The sequence below is a fragment of the Grammomys surdaster genome, unplaced genomic scaffold, assembly GCF_004785775.1.
Source record: "Grammomys surdaster isolate TR1022 unplaced genomic scaffold, NIH_TR_1.0 126115, whole genome shotgun sequence".
NCBI lineage: Eukaryota > Metazoa > Chordata > Mammalia > Rodentia > Muridae > Grammomys > Grammomys surdaster.
In genome coordinates this window covers 2,883,799-2,894,273 of record NW_021620923.1, presented here as the reverse complement: position 1 = coordinate 2,894,273, position 10,475 = coordinate 2,883,799, and positions in this window count along the sequence as shown.

The following is a 10,475-nucleotide window of genomic DNA, read 5'->3' as shown; positions in this document are numbered from 1 at the left end:
CTCCCTCTCTCTCCCTCCCTCTCCCTCCCTCTCTCTTTCTCTCTCTCCCTCTCTCCTTCTCTCTCTCCCTCCCTCTCTCTCTCTCTTACAATTTTTTATCTGATCAGTTTAACATTTCCTACAAACAAAACAACAAAAAAGTGAAGCAATGATATTTTTACTGTTTGCAGAATTTTCATACAAATGAAATGTATATTTAGACTGTCTTGGTGGAGAATTTTCTAGGCTAATTATTTTATCCCTGAGTGGACAGAATATGTTGGCATGTTTTAATAGTCACTGAGGAAATCATTCCGATTTTGAGAATGTATATTTTAGGTTTATTACTTGATTTAAATATAACCCATGGCATCCAAGGAATTAGGCAGGAAAAATAGAAGTAAAATGGGGCAATCATGATGACTGTGACTTAAGTCACTGATGGTAAGGCATCTAGACACTATAGACAAAAATTGATAATCTGAGGAGGAATATTTTATGTAAAATAAGGGCAACTGTCTGATAAGTAAGAAAATTACCTGTATCAGCTTGTTTGATCAAGAAAGTGATTTTATGGCCCTGAGAATATTTGTCCTTATTTTGTGAACACATGCTAACAGGAGCCATTGCCATCTCAGTGAAAGACAGTGAAGAACATATGCTAGGGGTAACTATGTGAAGATTCCAATAATCTCAATACAAATTTGTCATTACAGAAAAACGCAACTGAACAACATTGGGCTAGCTAGAGCATTCTTCCTATATATTCACATTTTATCGGTTTTATATTTCACAGTTAAGAAAATTGGGAATGGCATTTTGTGGCTGTTGTTGTATTCATTTGGTTTGGGTCCTAATGACTTGAAGTATTCATCTCACTGGTTGAAGTCCTGGCTATAAAGTGTTAGTTCAAATCCAACATTCCAGCTCAAAAGGTCAATATGCTTCGGAGAGTGTTTATAGCTCAAACAGCCTAAAAGCATTTTTATGGAGATTAATGGGGCAATTCATGCCTTAGATGCATTTTATTGTTTTTATATGAGGAAGAATGATGGGATGTTTCCCTATAATATTTAAGAAACCTAAAAATCTTTTCTGAAAATCTGTCCAAGGAACAAATATTTCAAAATTGAATGTGGACTATGGGAACAGGTTGATGTGGTCTTTTAAAAAAAAGGCTGGTGGCCTTTTGCTGTCTCTTAATAGGTTCCAAGCCAACGAAAAGCACTCATAACTCAATAGTGAAAACACCAAAGCAGTGTGTTGTTAAGACAGAAAGGAAAGGTAACTTCCCACAATAAATCTATGGCAGCCAGGAATTTCGTGTTCAACCAAAAGTACTCAGATTTTAGCTTCAAAAGATGAATGTTTGTGCACCCTAATCAATCAGCCTCTAGTGGATTAAAGTAAGCTAACCACACTCACAGAAGTCTAATTTGTATGGCAATCTATTGAGACCTAATTATGATTAAATAAAGCATATAACGTATCAAGAGGGCCGACTATCTCTATTTACTGATCAGCATATTTTCCCCCTATAGGCGAGTTAAATTATAATTACACGATTTCATAGTCAATGTGGGAATAAAGCAGGAGCAATTAATTGGATATTTTATTGTGTGGTGTTATCAAGCCCTGTGATCATAAAGTATTCATTCCAACAAGAGAATTCAGTAACAATGGTCAGGAGCTCAAATACAGGAAAGCTACGGCTAATATGGAAAGCCCATAGCAGTCTTCCAAATGTGTAAATGGATACAGAGATTGACAGTGTATAGTTAATTCAGAACATGTATCTTGTTTAGCTTAATGTGCTCGAGAGTATGTTGTAAGGGTGGAGATGGTCCCTCCCTCGTGCACATCTTTGCAGATTTCTCTGCATCTTGGGACTTTTGAGACTCAGACTGACTCAAAGCACCTGAAATCCTACAGAACAGCAGTTCTCAACTCTTTCAGTCCCAGATTTTTTTTCCTTTGTACTCCTATCTTCTTCCTTGCTTGTTTTAGACTACCAAAGTATGGTTATTTATGTGTATTATGTTAATCAGTATTCCCTAGTTCGAAACTAAGTCTAAAATTATGTACAATTAATTTTTAAAAATAAACTCAAGCTCTTACATGTTAACCTAAGTAACATATGCCTGCTTGGCTTGTTGGTTTATTTCTGTTTGCTTGTTTGAGACAGAGACTCACTTTATGCCAGGCTAGCCTGGAACTCATTGTGTAGCTGAAACCAGCCTAAAACTTCTGCGAGTCCTCTTACCTAACTTCACAAATGAAAAGATTGCATGTATGTCCTGTATTGGGCTCAGATTAGTTCTATGTGGTAAAATGGTTAAGACAATGGCATCACTCATATTTGCAAAAGTATAGTAATATCTCTTAGTTAATAAGACCTTTTTTTTCTCTCCTTTCAGTCTGCTAGGGTATCACAGATCACAGAGCCTTTGTCAGCAAAAATCTTTCTGTCTATTAGAGAGAGGAAACAAGTGTAAAATAAAATAGCCTTATGCAAACATTGTTGAAGTTATTTTCATCCTAATCACTTCCTCAAAAGGTTATGAGGACAAAGTTCCACAAATCGCTCTCGAGGACAGAGGACAGAGAATTAAGTCTTTTCAATTGCTGCCCTGACAAGTCACTTTAGGCTGTGAGATATCTCATTGCTTTCTTTTATCTTCAAATCTAACCCCTTCACAATAAGCTCTGTAGGCTGGCTTCTGCTTGTTAACTGGGCAAGAACTATTGTTTTGCTATCCGCTGACCCAATCATAAGCACAATACTAAGAAGGTTTCAATTAAAAGTGATTGCTAGAAAGGCAAAGAGATCAGAAATCTATGACAGAAGCAAAGGAGTAAAACTGGTCAAATATTTACAGACATAATTTTGGAAGAAGTCACATAAAAAGCTCTTTCCAAGACACAAGTTGCTGGGGGTGGGGGTTAAAGTAAAGACGTAAATACTTCAGGAAATTCCACACCATACAAGTATTCATAGAATTTAAACACTTGTCCAGAAGAACCTGGACCCAATCCCAGGCAAAGCACCATTCCATCCTTCCTGTTGTTGATGGTGTATTTTAGTCTCTAGTTTTCAATCCCACCTTAGAAAAAGATTCTTTGTTCCAAAATGCCATTTTCTCTATTTAAAAAAAATACCATTTCCTCCAGTTTCCCATGTGTGTCCACGTTATTTTTTAAATATTTGGACATTTACATTTCTTATATTTCCATTTTCAACCTAATTGTCAGTCATCTAGATAAATATTACAAGTCATGGTGTCAATAAATTTTCACCAGGACCAGCTGCCACCATACAACTCCTTTTGAGATCTGACAGTCAATATGTAGGTCACTGATCCTCTTAATAAAATCCCTGTCTTACTGATAGGCCCTTGAGATTGGACATTCTCAGAAGACAATGCTCCACATAGTTCCAAGCCCAATGTCCCAGTCAAAGATTTGGGTTTACATTCATCAGAAACCCACAGTGGACAGGAAGTAGGTAAGGGTAGTATTAACACATAATTCACTGGAAAAATATTAGAACTCATGGGATTGGGCCAAGGAGAACTAGTTGGAACATTTCATGAAGGGTAATTCAGTTTTAAATGTTCTGATATATCACCATAGGGTCCATTGGAGCCCTCAGGTAATAGAGCAGCAAAGTGAGGAGAGAAGCAATAATTCTCCTCAGGCCCCATGACATCACGGGGGATGCTGAATTCCAGAGCATGTGCTTTCACCCTTTTCAGCCCAGTAGCAATATTTTATAGGAAGCTATGGTCTCCTGTTTCTCATGTGCTGATAGATGCAAAGTGATTTGCACCATGTAGGCATCCCACTTGATGAGTACTGGTTTATCACGCTACAAAGTTCTAGTGGACACACAACATATAGAAATTGTCGTTCCTTGTTTTACTGGAAGCCCATTATGCAAGTTTAGAATGCTCATCATGGTACTCACTATGACCAAATAAATTACATGAGACAAAGAGGTCTGCACTAAACGTCCCATACTCCCTGCTTAAAGTTCCTTATTTCACAGTGTAGAAATGTTCACTGTTGCTTTAAATCAACTTGCTGTGTTTATGCTTATTTGTGAAATAGCATTGGAAAGAAAAGAGCGTGGTTTCCACTACAGATTATATTTTCTAAGTTACTTGTCATGTAAAAGTATTTCATGGTGAGGTTTTCATCTTTATTACATGTGAATGAAGTCACTATAAATTGATTACACAGGTTTAATAAGATCTAACAAGTCTCAACACTTGATAGAGCTTTGCAAATACTGATTTCCTTGGAGGTTTTAACATGAAGATTTCTAATTCTGAGCTGCAGATGAGTGTTTCTGTGGGTAGCTAACTTTCATGATTTTCTAACTCCTAGCTTTACTAGACCATTCATACATAATACCATCTGATTTCCTTCTGGGGCCATTAAAGATGGTGAAAAGATAAAACTGAGTGTTATTCTTTGACATCAAAGAAGTTTAAAAATATTGCAAGCTCCTTATATCAGATTATTTCTGTAAATACTAATTTATAGTTAGTGTCATATCCCAGAGGTGGCTCTAAGATAGCCAGCATTATGTCTGATCACCTTAATTCATATCTGTTATAAGACTGGCTTTTGCTATTTATCTCTTTACTTATTTATTTTCATCTTGGTCATACATGGAAAAATATAAACATACTGACAGACACAAATTGAAAACAGCTTCACATTATAGGATGAATTTAAAATGTCTCTAACTGTTGATCAATGAATAATGAGACTATAGTATTAGTCCTCCTTTTTTAATGTTGTTTCTGTTGATGAAAGCACTGTAGGTACGTGCTACAGCAATCCTATGGGACATGTATTGCTCTATCTTTTCAGAGTTGAGGACATCGTTGGCATCAAAAGTTTTTCCCATTGTTAAAGAAATTAGATGCTGAATGATGATTCTTCAAATATTATTTTAAAAGTGAAGTAGAGAAGAATAAAACATATGGACCTGAGCCTTTCAAAGTTGAGAATAAATTTTATATCTTCTAGGTGGTTTTCATTAATCAAAAGAATATTAGTTCCTTTATTAGATGAAAGACTATATTTATGACTATGCTCAAGTAGACAGATTTTATATCACTCTATTATCTGTTTTTAATCATAGTTCTCATTACTGTTTCTCCATTTATAATGCAGAATTTAAATAAGGGTGCTTTCCACATTATTTTTTTTTCAGAAAGCACTAGAAATGAATCTGGAAATACTAGACAAACATTTAACCTACATTTCCTATATCTTTTATTTGGAATGTGTTTCTTTTCTTAGAATATATTTGTTAAAGATGGCATTGCAATCATAAATGGTTGAAAGAGCATAGATTTTTGAAATAAGTGTGTAAGTATCAACATTTATTTAACCAAACCCTGCTAGAAAATACCTTTCTGAACTCAGAAGAACAGCTACAGAAGACGATGCTGAAATCTTGACAACAAATGCTTTCAGCACATCCCTTAACTTAAAGGGTATAGACTAATCATTCCACTAAAACAGCTCTGAAAGATTTGCTTTCTTTATTTTCATTCATATATTTTATCTTTTTGGAAATGGTTGAATTTAGTTAATCAGTGTTCAGTACTATCTATTCCTCAATAAATAATTAGATAGATATATACATAAAATTTAAAAAGAAAGAGAAAAATATATGAATATGAAAAAATAAATTTAAATGCTTTGGTCTTTTTCAGGAGAATCTTTAATTCTTGATGAATATTCTTCAAAATTTGAAACAATTAAAAAATCACATTTAGGTTTATTCACTTACAAAATTGTGTTGATTGTCACATACTTCTGTAGACATACAATATTAGTTGATGTCTTCTGCTTCTTCATGAAAATTAGTTAATGGAAAATGACTTTGCTATTTTTCTGTGGATACAGGCAGCAAAGTACCTGGTAGGTTGGTTTTATCTTTTAGACAATAATTCTTCACAAGAACTTGAGATAGAGACAGGGAGCTCACAAGCGGTTGCTACTGATTCTGGTATCAGGCTCATATCTCATTCAAGTTTAAATGATCAACATGTTCCAAGGTACAGACCACATATGCAAACTGTTTTCTAAGAGTATGAGGAGTAGCCAGTGTGTTTCATAACCACTCCCTAATGATAACCATATAATTGCCTAGCCAGAGTGTACCCATTGTATCAGAGGTCAACGCTTTAGTGACAGAGGGTTTCAACTCTGTTCTGCTTCTCACAGACCCTCTCACTACTCAGTACTACAAGACTCTGGAGCAAACATCAAGAAAATGATCCTTGCATAAGCAATCTACCTCAAACTCCAGCAACAAACAACTGAATGAAACATAACTAAATATAACCTGCTATGTCAAGAGAACTGTAGAATCTGGAACCACAGACCAAGTGATGACAGACATTTGGGGAAGATTAAATTTTATTTTTAACATTTCCTTTGTTTCTATTTAATATCATTACTGACCACAGAAAAATTACTGTTAGTTTGAGTTTTTAACATCTTACATTTTAATAATCTAATTTTTCACTTTATCATCACTTTCATAAGAAACATATATGGTTAAAACATGGGCCTTGAGACATATTTTCAGATGAATTTAAGGTTTTCAGCAAGATCAAGCAGATGTACAAAATTGACCTAAATGTTCCCTATCTTGCTTTGCCATGCTGTCTGCACCAGACTCAGATTGTTTTGTTGGATTTTTGTTTTGTTTAGAATTGATAAATGCAAACTGCTATACAAGTTCATTGCTCTATTAGAGTCCATCCCTTGTGTGATAAAGTCTATACATATAGATTAAATATGTGAAGCATATAAAAGCTTCACTGTTCTAATAGTCATCTGTGGTAATCTTACACATCTCCTTTCGCCAAATCCCTAGCAACCACTAACAACATAGTTTTGAATGTTCCATACAGAAGCATAATTTAATTGAAATCATACATGTTAGCTTTTCATGTTGGATTCAGTCATTCATGAGCATCATTCTAATGTTCCACAGTAGCTCATTTCCTTTTAGCACTATGTAATGCTAAATTGTCTGTATGGAGCAGATAACACAGTCATCTGCTGAAAGCAGTATGGATTGGTTTCACACCAGATGGTTAATAATGAATCCACTACAATACCTAAGAATAGACTCTTGAGTGGACACAAACTTTAAGCAGGGATGACTAGAGATAGAAGTCAGAGATTACAAGATTGTGTAGTGATTCTATATTTATATCTTGTAGAGTTTCATCAGCATTTATCGGTGGCTGTTATCACATATTTTTTCCCTTTTTAAAAATTTACAAGCAATGAAGTTGTGTTCTTCTCATTCCTTGTGTTTGCAACAAATGCCTTTGTCATCGTTTTGGATTTTCTCTATACTAAAATTTCCCTTTTAATTGCTTGGATTCACACTTAATGATTTAAAGATAGTGATCATTTCTTTTCCTGTAATTTTCTTCCTCTGCATGTCCTTCCTGTTGAGCTGTTCTTTCAGATCACTGGCCTATATTTTTCATCAAGTTACCCATTTCCTTAATTGAGCAGTTAAAATGTGTGTACATGTTAAATAACTATTCTTTTGCAGATATGCCTTTAATACTACCTTCTCCCATTATGTTTGATGCTTCTGTTTTATTCACTTGGCGTTCATTTTGGCAGAGAAGAGCTTTTTAATTTTACTGAAATCTCGCTTTGACTTCATGGATCTTGCCTTTACTGTTGTGTTTATAATTTCACCTTACGTCCTAAGACATATATATTTTCTCATAGGTTGTCCTAAAATGTTTTACATTTTGCATTTTATATTTTGATTTGTGATATATTTTAAGTAAAACAGAAATCTATTGTGTGAAAAGTTACTGTCTTAGCAGTGTGTGTGTGCATGTCTAGCTATTCCAAAATCATTTTGATACATATTTTTCTGCAATATATCACTTTTGCTCTGTGTTGAGGAAAATAGGTGATGTTTATATTGATAAATTAATAATCTTTTTAATGCTTTTTCTTGATATATTTATCTATTTTTTCTTTATAGTAGAAAAATGGATCTGCATTTTCTAACTTAAAGCAAGGCTGAAGTCTTTAATGAACAAAGATTCCTGAGGCTCTGGACAATGAAATAGGTACAGTATGAAGTGCAGAAACCGGGATTAGTTCATGCATAACAGCATAAACTTGGTACTGCTTTGGTTTAGACTTTCACACGACTGAAACCCAAAGGAGGTAATTGTATCCTACTTATGGTTTTAGGAATTTTCTGCTATATAGAGAAAAATAAATATTTTGTCTTATAATTAGATTAGATATGACTAAAGATAATATGTCATCATATTCTATCAGAGAAAAGACAATGAAACACATTCCCATGAAAGACATGGCCGATGTCAAGGAGTAATCTCATGCTGCATGTGACTTGACAAGATGAAATGAAGGTGAGAATGCTGGTTGATATGAGAGGAAACGAGAAAGCCCCTGTATGCTTTACTCTAGGGCTTTCTTCCCTACAAACAGTCTCCACTCTAAAGAGTTCTTTTCCAGTTTTCCTTAATAAATCTTCATCTACTCTGAACAGTATAAAATAATTTAGTTTCCACAGACTCGGAAGGATTTATGTATGTTGTAAAAATTAAGGAAGAACTTACTTGGTGAAAAAGAAGTCTTATTTGCCCACAAAAGTGTTGGGAGTTTAGTAAGACTCTCTCTAAGTGAAAGTACCAAGCTAGAATTTACATATAAACTCTAGTAAACAGGTATAAATTGTATAACAACTTGTATAGTCAGTGTTTATAACTCATTAACTATATGTGTTCACCTACCCATGATTCAGAAGTAAACTAATACCTCACCAATATTCTCAGTTTTTAAAAAGTTCCCATTGACTAATGGCTTACAGCTGTCTATCACTTGCAGTACTCACATTAACACATTCTTAGTCCTTGGAACCTTATATATGTATCCTGGCATCTGTATCCTTTCATTCAAACTCTCATAGCTGCATGTTTTCATCATGACTAGATGTTAGCTCCCTATCCTTATTACATTTTTTTGAGCTGTCTCTTCCCTCTTATCAGTGATTTCAATTTTATTTCTATTTTATTGTTACCTTTAACAAAGACAAGAAACTGGGTACCATTTGAAGGAGAACTTGATATCTACCTTGGAACTAGTAAGAGAGATGAAAATAAAGACATGGATTCAGAAGTATAGAGCTATGTCAAGCTTGGTAGCACAGGCCTATACTCTCAACCAGAAGGGATGCTAAGACAGGAAGATTACCAGTTCAAAATAATTCAGGACCACTATCTGTTTGGTTTTTGTTTCCTTACTTGCTTATTTGCTTTTGTACACTTGACACACACTAGAGTCATTTGAGAAGTAGTAATTTGAAATAAAAAAAATTCCTCCATTAAATTAGCCTGTAGTCATGTGTACAAGGAAGTTTTTAATTACTGATTGATGTGGGACGGTCCTTCTGTGGATGATGCCACCCTTGGGCAGGTGGCCCTTGGTGATTAAAAAAAAAAAAAAGCCTGAGCAAGTGACTCTCCTCATGGTATGTGCTGCAGTTTCTGTGTTCGACTTTCCACTCCCAATATGGCCCGAGAGTCTTCCTCTGTATAAACCTTGCCTTTTATATAAACTTTTTCCTTCACAAGTTGTCTTCATCATGGTCTTTTATCACAGCAATATAGACAGATTAAGTCAGCAACTTAACAAGAGTCTGTCCAACAATAATCAAAACTGGAGTGAGGACATAGATTAGAACTGGAGTCACAGCAATCACAATGTTCAAGTTCACCTCTTGGTTTCACATAAAAGAATGAAAGAGAAATATAGACGCAATATGTACATGCTTATACCTACCAGTGATCTTAACTCTTAGAAATTGGGACAGGAATACCTTGAGTTTGAAACCATCTTTGTTTACATAGTAAAACATAAAGTAAGTTGGGTTTTGACAGAGAGACCTTGGCTTCAGATTTAGAGGACTAAAACAATCCTACTGATTCAGATTGGTGTCTAGCCCAACTATCATCAGAGAGTGTTCACCCAGGAACTGAAGGAACAGAGGTAGAGACCAATAGCCAAATGTTAGGCAGATCTTGATAATCTGCTGAAGATGGGGAAGAAGGATTGAAGGATCCAGAGGGATCAAGGACACCACAGGAAAACCAACAGAATCAATGAGCATGAGTTCATAGGATCTAACAAAGACTGAACCACCAACAAGGTATCCTTCATAGAACTGACCTAGGCCCTCCATGCATACATTAGAATTTCACAGCTTCATCTGCCTGTGGGCCTCCTATCACTCGACACAGGAGTTGTCCCTGACTCTTTTACTTACCTTTGGGACCCTTTCTTCCTACTGGGTTTCCTTGTCTAGCCTTACCAGAAGAGGAGGTGCCTCGTTTTTTTGCAACTCCATATACCATTTTTGGTTAATATCCATCTAGGCGGGTTCTTTTCTGAGAAGA